The sequence below is a fragment of the Acinonyx jubatus genome, chromosome X (assembly GCF_027475565.1).
Source record: "Acinonyx jubatus isolate Ajub_Pintada_27869175 chromosome X, VMU_Ajub_asm_v1.0, whole genome shotgun sequence".
In the NCBI taxonomy this organism is placed as follows: domain Eukaryota; kingdom Metazoa; phylum Chordata; class Mammalia; order Carnivora; family Felidae; genus Acinonyx; species Acinonyx jubatus.
In genome coordinates this window covers 58,352,447-58,371,800 of record NC_069389.1, presented here as the reverse complement: position 1 = coordinate 58,371,800, position 19,354 = coordinate 58,352,447, and positions in this window count along the sequence as shown.

Below are 19,354 nucleotides of genomic sequence, written 5' to 3'. Positions count from 1 at the left end.
GTTCCAGGCCAAACAAGATTAACTTGATCCTCCTAAATAGGTCACTATTTTGCCTTTGGTTATAAGTTTTTCTCAGTTATTTCTTTGGAAAAGGTAGTGTTACTGGAACTAGTAGACTTAGGAAACCTAGCATTTCAATTTGAACATTGTGTAATTTAAGTTGGGTCTAAAATCGAGCCAGCCATTCTGTTCACAATGAGTGGGCATAAAAACTGCTAGTTATAGGTGCAACTTTTAAAAAGATGAAGGAGGAGGGGATTTAAGATGGCAGAGAAGTAGGGGACTAAGGTTTTCCTTGTTCCTCAAACACAGCTATATTGAGGTAAGATCACTTGGAACACCCAGGAAATTGATCTGCAGAGGCAGAAAGATCACCACACTTGGAGGGAGAAGGCTTGGCAGGATCAAGGTGTGTGTATGTGAATTGCAGATAAAACAGCATAAGCATGGAGGGGAGGGAACGCTTTCTGTGCAGTCAAAAGCGAGGGCTTGTAAAAGTTGGCATCTAGTTAGCACAAGAGGGAAACCTCTGGACCACGACTGGGGAATGAGAAATACTGAGAGTGCCAGTTTCCATTTTGCAAACAACCTTCTTTAATCCTCATCAGTGAGGGCGAGTTAAAAACACTTCATTTGGTATGTAGCTACTGGTCTAGAGAATACATTTATTTTGCAAACAATCTTAGGAACTGAAACTCAGAGGTTTCAAAAGTGTGCAACTTTCTCCGGAGAGAATCCTGGAGCAGCCACACTCCTGGGGAGGAGGGAGCTGGCCCCAGAACACCAGGCGAGGTGTAGCATTTCTCAAGGGTGCACTGGGAGAGAACAATCTCCTTCCTTGAGTACTATGGGAAGAGGGTTTATTGCCTCCCCAAGGACAAAAGACCTTGCAGGTGCCAGCCAAAGGCTTTCTATCAACAGGGTGGAGTGGCTCTACATCAGAACAGGGTCCACGTGGTGCTGGGTCCTTTAAGACACTGGGTTTTAAAAAAATGGAGGCCATGAAAGTCCACTGAAGGACCTTGATACAGTTCTTAGGAATTATGCCAAATGATGGAGCATTAAGACAGTTACATGGTAAATGGGGAAACCTAGGAACAGTTTCCATACTTTTAACCTTTTAACTATATTGCTTCTCTTGGCTTGATAAAGGAGATCTTTAAAAAAAATTGGGTGTGGTTCACCCACAGTGTTACATTAGTTTCAGGTTTATAACATAGTAATTCAACTTCTCTATACATTATGTTATGCTCACCACAAGTGAGCTACCATTTATCATCATAATGCTATAACAATATTATTGACAATGTTCCCTGTTCTAGTGATTTACTCATTTTATATGAAGCCTGTATGTCCCACTTCCCTTAACCCATTTTGCCCATCTCCCAACCCCCTCCATCCTTATGGCTGCCATCAGTTTGTTATCTATAGGTCTGATTCTGCTTTTTGCTTGTTTATTCATTTTTTTGTTTTTCGTTTTGTTTTTTGTTTTTAGATTCCACATGAGTGAATTCATAGGGTATGTGTCTTTCTCAGTTTTACTTATTTCACTTGCACAATACCCTCTAGGTCCATCCATGTTGTCATGAGGCAAGATCACACCACTTTTATTGCTGTATAATATTCCATTGTATACATATATCGCATCTTCCTTATCCATTTGTCAATGGTAGGTGCTTACGTTGCTTCCATATCTTGTATAAAGGTAATTCTTGAGGGGTTTTTATTGCCCTCAGTTCCTGGGTTTTGCCACAGTCTTTCTTCCAGTACTAACCAGCATTCCTAATGGTGATGTTCCATTTACCCACTCTGATTTCTTTTCCATGTGTACTCTGGATCAAAATAATAACTTCTCTAAAGTGCTAAAGTGATGAAAGTTCTCATCATTTGAATGCATAAGAGAAGATCAAAGGAATAGGGGAATGTAGACTAAGGTAGGAAAGAAGTTGGATTTAAGCAGACTTGCAGATAGCTACTTACATAAAACCTATCATTTCTGTGGGGAACTTGGTGGTGAGGAAGCAGAATTTACAGGTATAATGAAAAAACCTTTGTTTCTCAGAAGAAAAATACATGGAAGAAGAATGTTAAAGGTAGGATGACTTTTGAGGGCCTCACTTTTATAATCTACAGGAAATGATTAGATACATCCTCCCAGACTTAGAATAAATCCCCTCATCTTTTCCTTTCCCCCCAAAATTTAAGTCAATGATTCTGACAATATCCCTGGAATGACATCTACATTTTGAGAATAGAGGAAGAGATGTGGGATCCATCTATAATGGTGAACTATGCTGCCCTCCCATTATCAGGGGACATTTGACAATAATGCTGGAGGTTAAGAAACTGCTCCTTTATTACTGCAGATAGTCTCATCTGCAGTGTGGAAATTTTATTCCCTCACTTCAATTAAATTCCATTGGATTTTGTACAGGAGGGTGTTAGCCATGTAATTCTCAGAGTATTTAGAATTGTATACAGAGGTGCCTGGGTGGCTCAGTCCCACTTCAGCTCAAGTCATGATCTTGCAGTTCACGAGTTTGAGCCCAGCATTAGGCTCTGTCTTGACAGCTCAAAGCCTGGAGCCTGCTTCAGGTTCTGTGTCTTCCTCTCTCCCTGCCCCTCCCTTGCTTGCACTCTGTCTCTGTCTCTGTCTCTCTCTCAAAAAAAAAAAAACACTAAAAAAATTGTGTATATAAATGCACATAATAAAGATGAGGCATCAGAAGTCCAGGGAACTTAGTGTCACAATAGAAATCTAGCTGCGGTGAATCCAGATCTAAGATCACTTGATGTCTAAATTAGTGCTTTTCTCACTATATATTCCATATAGCCTCTTTTATGAGAAGGGAAACATTCTTATGAGAAAAGACTTTGGACTATGGATACCTTATAGTTGGGAATAGTGCTCCCTAATTACAACTAACCTCCAGCAGAGTACTTCATGTCATTATGATTATGGAGAAATAAAATTTTACAGACTACCCAAAGAAAGATTATAGCAATTGTACAACATTTTTGGGAATCATTGCCTGAGTTCATATTTTGCTGTTGCCACTTACTGAATATGAAGTCATTAAATCTCTGCTTTTGTTTTCTCAACATGGAGATGATGACAGTACCTATCTCATGGAATTGTACTGGGTTTTAAATTAGAAAATACATGTAAGTACAACAGTGTCACATAGTAAGCAAATGAATGCTAGAAATAATAATTTAACTATAAGGTTGAAGTGGGTATGACTACTTTTTGGTAATTCACCCTGGCTCATTATAAATGAATTCTTATTGGGATTGGGGGTTGAAAGACATATGGCGAGCATTTTCCAAAGGATAGGCCAAAAAGCCTTGGAGAAGCCACATTTTGCCTATGATTTTAAGGCTATTTTTATGCACATGGTCATCTTAGATCTATAAGGAAGAAGTTGCCATTTTCCTGTGTGTAATAACATGGTTCCAAGGCGACAGATTCTATTCAAATGAGAGAATTGTGAAAAATATGTTAGCCTTCTATAAAGGACAAGATTCAAAACTTAGAGTATTTTTTATATCTCTTCATGGGGGACTCATATTTTACCTCAACTCAAAGCAGATGCAGGAGACTTCCCAGCAAATCCTGTTAAAGATCAAGTGGGAAAAAATGCAGTGACCTCCAAATTATTATGAGAATGAGGCACCTTTAATTAAGATGAATCTTTCAATTTTGGAACAGGATTGAACCTGGAGTTGAAAGGGAAGAGGTTATGAAGGATCTCCTTTTGGCATTTATATAAATTCCTAGCCCTGAAGACATCGACAAAAATGGGTGATTAAAGATCCCCTATAAGAGGATCATAACCTTTGATCTCCCAGACACTAGAGGGTCCTGCAAATGATGTCTCCTGCCCTGCTGAGTCAGGGTGGTTGTGGTTCCTTGTATTGGTGCCTAATACAAAGAAATCTGAACAGCTTGAAGGAAGGTAAAATGTTCTCTTCATCCCCTTTCCTCCTATCCTGACCCATACTTCCTTTTGTTCAGAAAGGGGTAAGGTCTGAAGCAGGGAAAAAATAATTTTTCTTCTATTACTACGAGGCGGCTGAAACTATCAAATTCTTTTTTCTCGCTCCACTTCCTCATTTTTACATCTCTTTTTATATCCATTTTTTTTTTTACTGTTATATCACTACAAAACAGGACAAGAAGTGGCTGCGGGTAGGCAAGAATTGAACTGAGAACAGTCTGAGGTACACCCTTGTACTTGCTCAGGTGAGAATCCAGTCATTGTGCTAGAGTACTCTCAGGTGCTATTGCCTGAAGAACTGGAGGCTTTCTCTGGTTGAATATCCAACCAATGGTATTTGGTGTGTAGGAGGAAGGTTTAAACCTGAGTCTGCAGGGAGGTAGTAAGACCATGAGAAAGAGGTAGTTGTCCGAGTAGCTTGCATGAAACCGTTTTATGATCCCAAATACATCTTCTCACATCACCCCTTCTTGCTTGAATAATCATTGGAAAGAATAAGGCTTAGCTGGTAATTAAGTTATTCTTGAGCTCCAAGATGTAGTGAAAGATACAGAAGTGGTTTTAGCTATCTTGTCTTTACTAAGCTATTGCCTTCAAAAAGGAATGGAGAAAAAATATAGCTGTGACTGACTGATATTGGCTCATCCACACTCTGAAAGGGGAGACCTTCTCTAAAAGATACTACCTATTTCTTGATATTACAACTAGACATTATTTTTGGGTTCTAGGACAGTGGGTCATGGGCAGCTAAGGCTTGAGAAGCTGGACATAAGATTTGGGACTTAACTATTGCCAAATAGAAATTACCATTGATACTATAGATGGCAAGTTGGCTTTGGGGAAAATTCAGGATAAATAGTAAATCCTGCCATTTTCAGCAAAAAAAAAAAAAAAAAAAAGAGTGTGCTGGAATTCTACATGGTTCACAGAAAATAGCTCTAATAACAATGGCCCACTTAAGCACTAGATTGATTACTAGCACTCAAATGTACAATAGTCATACCATTAGCTATTCTGGAAAGGCTAATAAAAAGCCAAAGCAAAGCCCTAATCACGGACTTCCCTTCCAAATCTAATCTGGAATCAGAAGTCCCTTTATTTTGTCCCTTCTATTTCTTGTCCATTCCCTACATTGCTAAGGAGAGTGCAATGACCAGAAGAAAGTCTGGATGATCTACAAGCAGCCCTTAGATTAAACAGTGTATAAATATACCACGTGGAGAAAAAGAAATAGAGTAGTCAATATTAGGATTATGCTTCTAGTCAATATCAATGATTATGTTAAGTCAGGCACTTGTACCATCTTATGCCATTCTTAATTGAGCCAGAAACAGTGCTCAATTACCTCTTTCCAACACCAATCCCTGTACACTTTTTCCTCCATCAGGTTTTTTTGTTTTGTTTTGTTTTGTTTTGCTTTGCTTTGCTTTGTTTTGTTTTTTACCTATGTATCTTTGGAATAATACATGCTGGAGAAATGGCCAGTGTTAGAGGACTTAAGCCTGTAAGGGAAGTCACAAAACGGGCACCAGGCTTTAGGAAAGCAAGACAGAGAAGGACCCTGTTATCAAGCAAGGACTCCCATATCCTAGAAGCCCAAAACATGTTAATTTGTTGGGGAGGAGAGTCTGCATGTTTATTTGATAGGCTGATTAACCAGGTACCAATTCCTTTTAGTTGCTTCTATAACCCTTGCCTGTATTCTGATCCTTTCTCACCTTGGTATTTGCAGCTTTTACCTTGCCAAGTGCTTCCTGTTCATTTCTTAATACCTCTGGAATACCACAATCTCACTTTTATAGGGCTATGCTTACATATAGGGAAAGCTGTATATTGTCTGTGTGGTGTGACTTCCAAGGGACAAGAATGGTTCATTACTCAAGTCCCTTCCTCATAGCTGATGTCTGAGATCCCATTATTTAGAGATGAGTCTTTGATTCTTTAATATGTGATAAAGCAGGGACTATGTTTATTTTGGTTTTGTACCTGCCAGAATCTAACAACAGTGCCTTGCCCATAGGTGATGCTCAACAAATATGTGTTGAATTTGACTTAAACTTCAGAACACTCTAGGAGAGAAAACATGATTTTCATTCCACACATAAGCAAGATCAGCAAATACATCACAGTTTCTTTCTCCCAACCCATGGAAGATAGTATTAAACAATTTTGACACTTATTCCTGCTAAGCTTATTTCCTAGAGATTGCTAGTTGCTCACAAAATTACAGTCTCCCCTTCTTGGCTTAACATGTGGATGCTAAGCTAGACTACATTTCCCAGCCTACTTTGCACTTATGTGTATCCAGATGATTGTTATAACCACTAAAATGTGAGTGAACGTTATGTAGGCCTGGCTTTTAAAACTTAGTGTATAATTGCCTCTTCCCACCAGCTGCAATATAGACATAATAGCTATCTACCTTCAGCCATACAGATGACAATCATTCCCTACAAGATGGAAATATGAGGTGGTAAGAAAACAAGTCTCTGAATGACTAAGAAATAGAGTTTCCCCTCTGACCAGAATTTTCTACATTGGGACCATCACGTAAGAAAAAGAATATTTGTTTACACCACTGAAGTGTTGATTTTCATTCTTACAGCAGCCCATTCTTCTTCCCATAACTCAAAACAACTGGACGCAGCCCCACAATCCTTCTTACAAAGCATTTCAGGTAACTACTATTAGTAATTAAAGAGTTGGCATGCAAGATGAAATTTATTTATTGTCCTAGCACTAAAGGATACATTTTTAAGAGAAGATCATATTTTGAAAGAAGATTGTGAGGAAGCTGGAGAACAGAAGGCCTTCAGTCTCTGAATGGACAGGAAAAGGGATTAAAGGAAACTGGAATAATACAAAACAAGATAAGTAGTTGTAACAGAAATCATATCACCCAAAAGTTTAAAATAATTACTATCTGGCATTTTACAGATAAATTTTGCCAATCATTGGGCTAGAAAGTAAGAATAGTAGGTGATAGAGTTGAAAAGGTATGGCACATACCTTTATATAGAACGTTGGAAAAGCTCAGGATCACCAAATAACCACCACCTTCAAGAAAGGGAGATACACAGGGGAAGATGGTGGTGGGGGAGGAGGAGGACCCTAGGCTTACTTCATCCTACAAGTACAACTAAATAACTAACAAATTGTCCCAAATATCCAAAAACCTGATTTGACGACTGGCGGATCAGACTCCACCACTAAAGGTAGAGAAGAGGCCACATCAAAGAAGGTAGGAAATGTGGAGACCAGCTTGGGAGAGAAATGGATTATAGCTGCCATGGTGGGGAGAGAGCCATGGTTGCAGAGAAAGGCCAGAGACAGACTAGCACACAGTGGACTGCAAGGGGAAAATGAATACCCACAGCAATTGGCTTGGAAAGTGAGAAGGGGTAAATTTTGTGAGTTCTGGCAGCCAATAGGGCTTAAAGCTTGGAGTTTTAAAGGTCAATGTTCTTGGCTCTGGAACAACTGGGAAGAAATTGGGGCTGCTGTTAGAGAAAAAGCAGGGCAAACAGCCTGTGAACATACAGCATGGAAACAGCAATCTGAAGAGTACCTGGGGCACACAGTGGGAAGGTTAGTTTCTCACCTCAGAGCATGTCCCAGAGAGGCAGCATTCAAAGAGAGGCCATTCTGGGAACAAAGGAACTGGCAGATGCCATTTGCCTCCCACCCCTCAGCCTAAGCACAGAGCCACGGAGCATGTGTAGGAACAAATGAAGTGCTGACCCTTGCTACCTAACTTGTTTACACCACGACTGCCCCACCCACAGCCTGGAAGAACCACCCTTCCCAGTCATGCTTGCCTCAGTCTCAGCCTGGTGGGCCTCCTCCCCCAGAAGACCACCTCAAACCGCTGCCAACACCAAATCTTCTGACCCAGGAATTTTATGGAGCCTCGGTTCCAGTGGCAGTGGTAACAGGTCTCATTTCATAAGCAGACCAGGGCACACCTAGATAAACCCCACCACATTCAGGCCAGGGACCAAACACTGCCCATAACAGGGAAAGAGAGACTCTGTAGAAGACTAGCCTGAATGATAAAGCAGTCAGGACACAATAGCAGAGCCCATAGCATACAATGGAGACACTCCCAGGAGCACCAGGCCTTGGGGAGCAGGGACCACTACACTACAGGGCACCATTGGACCTCTTCTTCATAAATCCATTACCGTGAAGAATAGGAGATATAGATCACTTTCCTAACACTCAGAAGCAGACACAGAGATTTAGACAAATGAGAAGAGAGAGAAATTTGTCCCAAACAAAAGAATAGGACAAGGCCACAACCAGAGATGTAAGCAAAACAAAAATAAGTAATATGCCTGATAAAGAATTCAAAACAACGGTCATAAGGATATTCGTTAGACTTGAGAAAAGACGGGAGAACATCAGTGGAACCCTTAACACAAATAAGGAATAACAAAGCAGAGATAAAGGGTCCAATGAAAAAAAAATAAGAAACACACTTGGAATGAACAGCAGGATGGAATAAGAAGAGGAATAAATTAATGGCTTAGAAGACAGAGTGATGGAAAGTTATCAGGCTGAACAAAAGAGAGAAAAAAGAATTGTGCAAAACCAGAATAAACTTAGAGAACTCGGTGACTCCATCAAATGTAATAATGTTTGTATTATAGAAGTCTCAGAGAAAAAGAGACAAAAGGGCACAGAGAATGTATTTGAAGAAATAATACCTGAAAACTTCCCTAATCTTGGGAAGGAAACATATCCAGATCCAGGAGGTACAGAGGATCCCCAACAAAATCAACAAAAAGCAGATCTACACCATGACATACTGTAATTAAATTGGCAAAACATAGTGATAAAGAAAAAATATTAAAAGAAGCAAGAGCAAAGAAGACAGTTACAATACAAGGGAAACCACACAGGGTTATCAGTGGATTTTTCTTCCTTTTTTTTAATTAAAAAAATGTTAATGTTGCTTTATTTTTTCAAAGAGAGAGACAGAGTACGATCAGGTAAGGGGCAGAGAGAGACAGTGGGCAGAGAGAGCACAGAATCCCAAGTAGGCTCCAGGCTCTGAGCTGTCAGCACAGAGCCCGAAGCAGGGCTTGAACTCATGAGCCATGAGATCATGTCCTGAGCTGACGTTGGATGCTTAACCAACTGAGCCACACAGGTGCCCTTATCAGTGGATGTTTTAGCAGAAACATTCCAAGCCAAAAAGGAGTGGCATGATACATTCATAGTGCTGCGTGGGAAACATCTGCAGCCAAGAATACTGTATCCAGCAAGGCAATCATTCAGAATGGAAGGAGAGCTAGATGGATAACAGACACATGAAAAAGTTCTCAATATCACTCACAATCAGGGAGATACAAATCAAAACCACAATGAGATACCATCTCACACCTGTGAGAATGGCTAAAATTAACAGTTTAGGCAACAGCAGATGTTGGCCAGGATGTGGAAAAAGAGGAATCCTTTTGCACTGCTGGTGGGAATGCAAACTGGTGCAGCCACTCTGAAGCAGTATGGAGGTTCCTCAAAAAATTAAAAATAGAACTACCCTGTAACCCAGCAATTGCACTACTAGGTATGTATCCAAAGGATACAGGGGTGCTGATTTGAAGGGGCACACGCACCCCAATGTTTATAGCAGCGCTATTGACAATAGCCAAAGTGTGGAAAGAGCCCAAATGTCCATCAACTGATGAATGGATAAAGATGTGGTATATACATACAATGGAGTATTACTCAGCAATAAAAAAGAATGAAATCTTGCCAGTTGCAACAATGTGGGTGGAACTAAAGTGTATTATGCTAAGTGAAATTAGTCAGAGAAAGACAAATATCATATGATTTCACTCATATGTGGAATTTAAGATACAAAACAGATGAACTTAGGAAAGGGAAGCAAAAATAATAAAAACAAGTAGGGAGACAAACCATAAGACACTCTTAAATACAGAGAATAAACTGAGGGTTGCTGGAGGGGTTTTGGGTGAGGGGATGGGCTAAACAGGCGAGGGGTATGAAGGAGGACACTTGTTGGGATCAGCACTGGGTGTTATATGTAAGTGATGAATCACTAAATTCTATTCCTGAAATCATTATTACACTATATATATTAACTAACTTGATGTATATTTTTTAAAAAGTATGTAAAATATGACACCATAAGACTAAAATGTGGAAAGATGAGTAACTAATGAGTTGAAACTTAAAGGGCCATCAACTTAATACAGACTGCTATATGCAGATGATGTTATACATAAACCTCATGGTAACAACACATCATAAACCACTAATAAATATGCAAAGTATAAAGAGAAAGAAGTCCAAATATATCACTAAAGAAATTTGGCAAAACCATGAAAAAGAGAAGAGAAAAGATCAGAGAAAATCTTCAGAAACAACAACAGAAAAGGAACAAACTGGCAATAAATATATATCTCTCAATAATTACTTTGAATGTAATTGGACTAAAAGTTCTAATCAAAAGACATACAGTGGCACAGTGCATAAAAAACAAGGCCCATCTATATGCTGCCTACAAGATACTCAGACCTACAGACACCTATAGATAGAAAGTCAGGGGATGGAGAAACATTTATCCTACAAAAAGATGTGAAAAGAAAGCCAGAGTAGTAGTACTTATATCAGACAAACTAGACTTTAACAAAGACCCTGGGTGGCTTAGTCAGTTAAGAGTCCGACTCTTGGTTTTGGCTCAAGTCACAATTTCACAACTTCATGGGTTCGAGCCCCACATCAAGCTCTGTGCTGGCAGCATGGAGCCTGCTTGGGATTCTCATTACCTCTCTCTCTGCTTCTTCCCCCCTTGTGCTGTCTCTGTCTCTCTCAAAATAAATAAACTTGAAAAAATTTAAAAAAAAAAGACTGTAAAAAGAGACAAAGAGGGGCACTATCTGATCATAAAGGGGACAATCATACAAAAGATATAACAGTTGTAGGGGCTCCTAGGTGGCTCAGTCAGCTAAGCTTCCAACTCTTGATTTTGGCTCAGGTTATGATCTCATGGTATGTGAGTTTGAGCCCTGCATCAGGCTTTCTGCTGATAGCGCGGAACTTGCTTGGGATTCTCTCTCTCCCTCTCTCTTAACCCTTCCCCCATTCACGTGTGCTCTCTCACTCTCAAAATAAATAAATAAACTTTAAAAAAAGATACAACAATTGCAAATATTTGTGCACCAAACACGAAAATACCCAAATACATAAAAGTTAATAACAAACAATAAACATAAAGGAACTAATTTATAATAATACAATAATAGTAGGGGACTTTAACACCTCACATCAATGGACAGATTATCTAAACAGAAAATCAGCAATGAAACAATGACTCATTTCAATAGATGCAGAGAAAATATTTGACAAAGTATGACATCCATTGATGATTAAAAACTCTCAACAAAGTAGGTTTAGAGGGGACATACAACATAATAAAGGCCATATATGAAAAACCCACAGCAAACATCATACTCAATGGGGAAAACTGAATGCTTTTCCCCTAAGGTCAGGAACAAGACAAGATGTCCACTGTCACCATTTTTATTCAGCATAGTAATGGAAGCAGTAGCCACAGCAATCAGACAACAAAAATAAATAAAATGCAGGTATATTGGTAAGGAAGAAGTGAAATTTTCATTATTTGCAGATGACATGATACTATACATAGAAAACCTAAAAGACTTGCCCCTAAAATTACTAGAACTAATAAAGAAATTCAGTAAAGTCACAGGATAGAAAATAAATGTACAGGAATCAGCTGCATTTCTATACACCTATAATGAAACAGCAGAAAAAGAAATTAAGAAAACCCCTCCCATTTACCACTGCACCAAAAATAATAAGATACCTAGTAATAAACCTAACCAAAGAGATGAAAGACTGGTCAATGAAAGAAATTGAAGATGACACAAAGAAATGGAAAGACAGTCCATTCTCATGGATTGGAAGAACAAATATTACTAAAATGTCTATATTACTCAAAGCAATTTACATATATAATGCAATCCCTATCAAAATTACAACAGCATTCTTCACAGCACTAGAACAAACAATCCTAAAATTTGTATGGAACCACAAAAGACCCCTAATAGCCAAAGCAACCTTGAAAAGAAGAGGAAGGCTGGAGGTATCACAATTCTAGAGTTCAGTTTATATCACAAAGCCGTAGTAATCAAGACAGCACAGTACAGACACAAAAATAGACACATATATCTTTAGAACATAATAAAAAATTCAGAAATAAACCCACAATTATATGGTCAATTAATCTTTGACAAAGCAGAAAAGAATATCCAATGGGGAAAAGTCTCTTCAACAAATGGACCACTCTCTTATACCATACACAAAAATAAATTGAAAATGGATTAAAGACCTAAATGTAAGACCTGAAACCGTAAAAATCCTAGAAAAGAGCAGACAGGATCTTGTGTGACATCAGCTGACATTTTTCTAGATATGTACCCCGAGGTAAGACAAACAAAAACAAAAATAAACTATTGGGACTTCACCAAAATAAAATGTTCTGCATAATGAAGGAAAATCAACAAAACTAAAAGGCAATGTACAGGATTGTAATATATTTACAAATGACATATCCGATAAAGGCTTAACATCCAAAATATAAAAAAACTGATGCAACACAACACTCAAACCCAAACAATCCAATTAAAAATGGGAAGAAGACACGAACAGACATATCTCCAATGAAAACATACAGAATGGCCAACAGACACATGAAAAGATGCTCATCATCACTCATCATCAGGGAAATGCAAATAAAACCTACAATGAAATATCAACTCATACCAGTCAGAATGACTAAAATCAACAACACAAGAAACAGGTGTTGGCAAGTATGTGAAGAAAAAGGAACCCTCTTGCACTGTTGGTGGAAATACAAAGTGGTGTAGCCACTCTGGAAAAGAGTATGGAGCTTCTTCACAATATTAAAAATGGAATTTCCCTGTGATCCAGCAATACACTACTGGGTATTTACCCAAGGAATTCAAAAACACTAACTGAAAGAAATAGAATAATGCTGTTTATAACAGGATTATTTACAATATTGAAGATATGGAAGCCGCCCAAGTGTCCATCAATTGATGAATGGATAAAGAAGATGTGAATATTATTATTCCATAAAAAGAATGAAATCTTGCCATTTGCAACAACATGATGGAACTAGAGTGTATTATGCTAAGCGAAATTAGTCAGAGAAAGACAAATATATGATTTTGCTCATATGTGAAATTTGAGAAACACAACAGATGAACATAGGGGCAGGGAAGGAAAAATAAGATAAAAACAGAGAGGGAGGCAAACCATAACAGAATTAAATACAGAGCACAAACTGAGGGTTTCTGGAGGGGAGGGGGGGATGGGCTAAATGAGTGATGGACATTAAGGAAGGCATTTGTTGGGATGAGCACTGGGTGTTATATGTAAGTGATGAATCACAGGGTTCTACTTCTGAAACCAATACTATGCTGTATGTAAACTATCTTGAAGTTAAGTAAAATTTTAAAAAAGAACCAAAATAAAGGAGCAAAGGGAGAGAAAAAAGACAGAGAGGAAAACAAAGAAACAGACTCTTGACTATAGAGAACAAAGTGATGGTTACCAGAGGGGAGGTGAGTAGCAGGTGGGTTAAATATGTGATGGGGATTAAGGGGCACACTTGTGATGAGCACTGCATGATATATGGACATGTTGAACCACTGTATTGTACCCCTGAAAGTAATGTAACACTGTGTGTTAACTAACTGGAATGGAAATAAAAAACTTGGAAAAGAAAAGAAAAGAAAGAAAGAAAGAAAGGAAGAAAGAAAGAAAGAAAGAAAGAAAGAAATTATGACTGGGACAAATTCCCAAAATTAATGATAGGCACCAAACCACAGATACAGGAATCTCAGCTGACAATAAGAATGCAAAATTTCTACACCTTAGGGTACCATATTCAAACTGGAAAAAATTAAAGGGAAAGAAAAATATTGAAGATATTTAAAGGAATAAACTTATTTATAGAACACCAAGGATATGAATTACATTGGATCTCTCTTCAGAAACCATGCAAGCAAGAAGAAAGCCCAGTACAATATTTTAAGGCAATAAAAGAAGAAAACTCCCTGTCTAGAATTATGTATCCAACAAAAGTAACTTTCATCGGTAAAGGAGAAATAACACTTTCTCAGGCCAACAAAAATGGAAAGAAATTGTTGGAAATAGAGATGCCTTTTAAGAAAAGTTCCTCATGAAAAGGGAAATTTTTGTAAGTCAGAAACAGACCTAGATAGAGAAAGAAATAACATTACAGAAGGAATAAATGAAGGTAAAATAAGTACTTTAACCAGAGAAAGTGGAAAACCTGTGAATGACAAAGAATCAAAAAGAAAGAACAGGGGTTCCTGGATGGCTCAGTTGGTTAAGTGCCACACTCTTGATCTTAGCTCAATAAGTTCATGATCTTGGTGTCATGAATTCAAGCCCTATGTTGGGCTCTGCACTGTTCTTGGACCTTACTTAGAAAAAAAAAAAAAAAGGGTGCTTGGGTGGCTCAGTTGGTTAAGCATCCAACTTCGTCTCAGGTCATGATCCCACTATTCGTGAGTTTGAGCCCCATGTCAGGCTCTGTGCTGACAGCTCAGAGCCTGGAGTCTGCTTCGGATTCTGTGTCTCCCTCTTCTCTGCCCCACCTCCACTTGCACTCTGTTTCTCTCTCTCTCAAAAATAAATAGACATTTTAAGAACAGAAGGAACAGAGCAATTAACAGAAAACAGTAACAAATATAATAGATATTTCAAGAATACGAATACTAATTTTAAACAGCAATGGTATACACTAGTTAAGAGACAGAAATTGTCATAATGGGAAAAAAATGCTGAAGAACCAAATATATGTTGTTGGCAAGAAACCCACTTAAAGACATAGATAGGTTAAACGTAAGAGTGGAAGAAGACATGATATGCTAACACTAATGAAAAGGTAATTGGAGCAGCTATGTTAATTTGAGTTAAAGCAGTCTTCAGAGCAAGAATGATTATCAGAGATTACGAGGGGCATTACACAATGGTAACGTAGTCAGTTCTCCAAGAAACCATAACAGTTCTTAACGCGTATGCATCTAAGAAAGAGCACCAAAATATTTGAGGCAGATCAGATGAAAATATAAGTTGAAATAGATGAATCCACTATTACAGTTGGATATTTCAACACCCCACAGTTATTAAGTAACTAAACCAGCAGGCAGAAAAATTAGTAAGAAAATAGTTGAACTGAGCAACCTCATCAATCAACTAGATTTAATTACCATGTGCAGAATACGTCATCTAACAACAGCAGAGTACACATTCTTCTCAAGTCCACACAAAGCATTCTGCAAGCTATGCCATATTTTGGGCACTAAAATCTACCATAAGAAATTTAAAAGAATTGATATAATAAAAATCATGCTCTAAGGTATTTCAATATTTGTAAATTGATCAATGTGATACATCACATCAATAAGTGAAAGGATAAAACCATATGATCATTTCAATAGATGCAGAAAAAGCATTTAGGAATTGCAACATTCATTCACAATAAAGCCCTCAACAAAGTAGGTTTAGAGGGAACATATCTCAACCCAATAAAAGCCATATATGAAAAACCCACAGTGAAGATTGTACTGAAAGGGAGAAAACTGAGAGCTTTTCCCTTAAGTACAGGAAAAAAATAAGAGGAAAAATATGAGACTGTCCACTCTCAACACTTTTATTCAACATAGTACTGGAAGTCCTAGCCACACCAAAAAGAAATAAAAGGCATCTAAATCAGCAAGGAAGAAGTCAAAGTTTCACTATTTGCAGATGACATGATAGTATATGTGGAAAGCCCAAAAGACTCCACCAAAAAAACTACTAGAACTGATAATTGAATTCATTAAAGTCACAAGATACAAAATCAATGGCAGGAATCTGTTGCATTCCTATACTCTAATAATGAAACATCAGAAAAATAAATTAAGAAAAATAATCCCATTGACAATTGCACTGAAAATAATGATACCTAAGAATAAACGTAGCCAAAGAGATGAAATAGCTATACTCTGAACAGTGTAAAACATTGATGAAAGAAACTAAAGATGACAAAGAAATGGAAAGACATTCCATGCTCATGGATTGTAAGAACAAATATTGTTAAAATGTCTGTACTACCCAACCTACACATTTAATGCAATTCCTATCAAAGCATGAACAGCATTTTTCACAGAGCTAGAACAAACAATCTTAACATTTGTATGGAACCACAAAGACCCCAAATCACTAAAGCAATCTTGAAACAAACAAACAAACAAAAAAAGAACAAAGCTGGAGGTACCACAGTTCCAGACTTTAAGTTATATTACAAAGCTGTAGAAATCTAGCCACCATGGTACTGGCACAAAAATAGACACATAGTTCAATAGAAGAGAGTAGAAACACTAGAAATAAATCCACAATTATATGATCAATTAATCTTTAACAAAGGAAAGAATATACAATGGGAAAAAGGTAATGTCTCCAACAAATAGTGTTGGGAGAACTGGACAGCAAAAGAATAAAACTGGACCACTTTCTTACACCACACACAAAAATAAATTGAAAATGTATGAAAGTCCTAAATGTGAGTCCTGAAACCATAAAAATCCTAGAGGAGAACACAGGCAATAATGTCTCTGATACAAGCGATAGCAACGTTTTTCTAGACATGTCTCCTGAGGCAAGAGAAATAGAAGCAAAAATAAACTATTGGGAATTCATCAAAATACAAAGCTTCTGTACAGTGAAGAAATCAACAAAACTAAAAGGCAACCTACAGAATGGGAGAAGATATTGGCAAATGACATACCCAATAAAGGGTTAGTATCCAAAATCTATAAAGAACTTGTAAAATTCAACACCCCAAACCCAAATAATCCAAGTAAAAAATGGGAAGAAGACATGAGCAGATATTTCTCCAAAGAAGTCATACAGATGGCCAACAGACACATGAAAAGATCCTCCACATCACTGATTATCAGGGAAATATAAATCAAAAGTACAATGAGGTATCACCTCACACCAGTCAGAATGGCTAAAATCAACAATTCAAGAAACAACAGGAGTTGGCCAGGATTTGGAGAAAGGAGAACTCTCTTGGACTGTTGGGAATGCAAACTGGTGTACCACTCTGGAAACATTATGGAATTTCCTCCAATTGTTAAGAATGGAACTACTCTACAATCCAGTAATCACACTACTAGGTATTTACCCCCTGAAATATATAAACACTAATTCTAAGCAATAGATGTATCCCTATGTTTGTAGAAGCATTATTTACAATAGTCAAATTTTGGAAGCTGCCCACATTTCCATCAATAGATGAATGGATAAAGAAGTTGTGGTGTATATATATATATATATATATATATATATATATATATATTTGCATGTACATTTGCATATATATATTTGTATATACATATACATATACATACATATACACACAATGGAATATTACTCAACCGTAAAAAAGAGTGAAATATTGCCATTTGCAATGACATGGATGGAGCTGAAGTGTATAATGCTAAGCAAAATAAGTCAGTGAGAGAAGGACCGAAACCATATGATTTCATTTATTGTGGAATTTAGAAACATAGCAAATGAACAAAGGAAAAAAAAAGAGAGACAAGCCAAGAAACAGAGTATTAACTATAGAGAACAAATGGTTAGCAGAGGGGAGGTGGGTGGGGTGGAATGGGTGAAATAGGGAATGGGGATTAAGTAGTACATTTGTTTTAATGAGCACTGGGTGATGTATGGACTTGTTGAATCACTAAATTATACACCTGAAAGTAATAGAACACTCTATGTTAAATATACTGTAATTAAAAAAAAAAAACAGAGAGGGAGAGGAATAAAAATAAAATAAAATAAAATAAAATAAATAAGATCAAATAAAATAAAAAATAAGTCTTGGGGATAAAAAATATGGAATATAGTCAATAATATTTTATGGAATATAGTCAAAAATATTTTAATAAATTTGTATGTTAACAGATGGTAGCTACACTTATTGTGATGAGCACTGCATAATGTATACAAGTGTTCAGTCACTATGCTGTGCATCTAAAACTAACATAATAATATATGTGAACTATACTTAAAGAGTAACAATTAAAAGTAATTTTTATATATAAATATAAATATACTCTGAAACCACAATGGAATTGAATTAAATATCACCAAGTGAAAGACACCTGGAATTTCCTACTTGGAAACTAGATAACACAGTTCTTTTTAAAAAATTTTTTTTAACATTTATTTATTCCTGAGTGACAGAGAGAGACAGCCCATGAGTGGGGGAGGAGCAGAGAGAGAGGGAAACACAGAATCTGAAACAGGCTCCAGGCTCCGAGCTGTCAGCATAGAGTCTGAGGCAGGTCTCAAACCCATGAACTGTGATATCATGACCTGAGCCGAAGTCGGACGCTTACCTGAATGACCCATCCAGGTGCCCCAACACACTTCTAAATAACATGTTGATCAAAGAAGTTTCAAGAGAAATTTTAAAATTTTGAAATAAAATCAAATTTTATTTATTTTTTAAACAGAGATAGAAAAAGAACAGGGGAGGGGCAGAGAGAGCAGGGGAGGGGCAGAGGGAGAGGGAGACAGAGGGTCAGAAGCAGGCACCACACTGACAGCAGAAAATCTGATGTGGGGCTTAAACTCACAAACCGTGAGATGAAGACCTGAGCCAAAGTTGGACACTTAATTGGCTGAGCCACCCAGATGTCCCTAAAATCAGAAATTTCTGAAAGAGAAAATGTTACAACTGATGCCAAAATAATATAAAATGTCAAAACTGACTACAATGAACAATTATACACCAACAAATTGGTAAACTAGAAAAAGTGGATAAATTCCTATAAACATACAACCTATCAAGAATGAATCATGAAGAAACACAAAATGTGAATAGAAATGTAACTAGGGTGGAGATTGCAATAGTAATCACCCTCCCTTCAATTAAAAGTCCAGGATTGAGCTGGTAATCAAAAACCTCCCAACAAATAAAGTTCTTTACTGGAGAACTGTACCAAACTTTTAAAGATTAACACCAATCCTTTTGAAACTTTCCAAATAATTGCAGAGAAAGACACACTTCAAAACTTATTTCATAAGGCCAGCATTAAGGCTGGAGGCATCATATTTCCTGATTTCAAAATATATTACAAAGTTATAGTAATTTAAATAGTATACTAAAAAAGGACATACTGATCAAAGGAATACAATAGAGGGCGCAGAAAAATGCATATATGTCAAGAGTGAATATTTAAGAA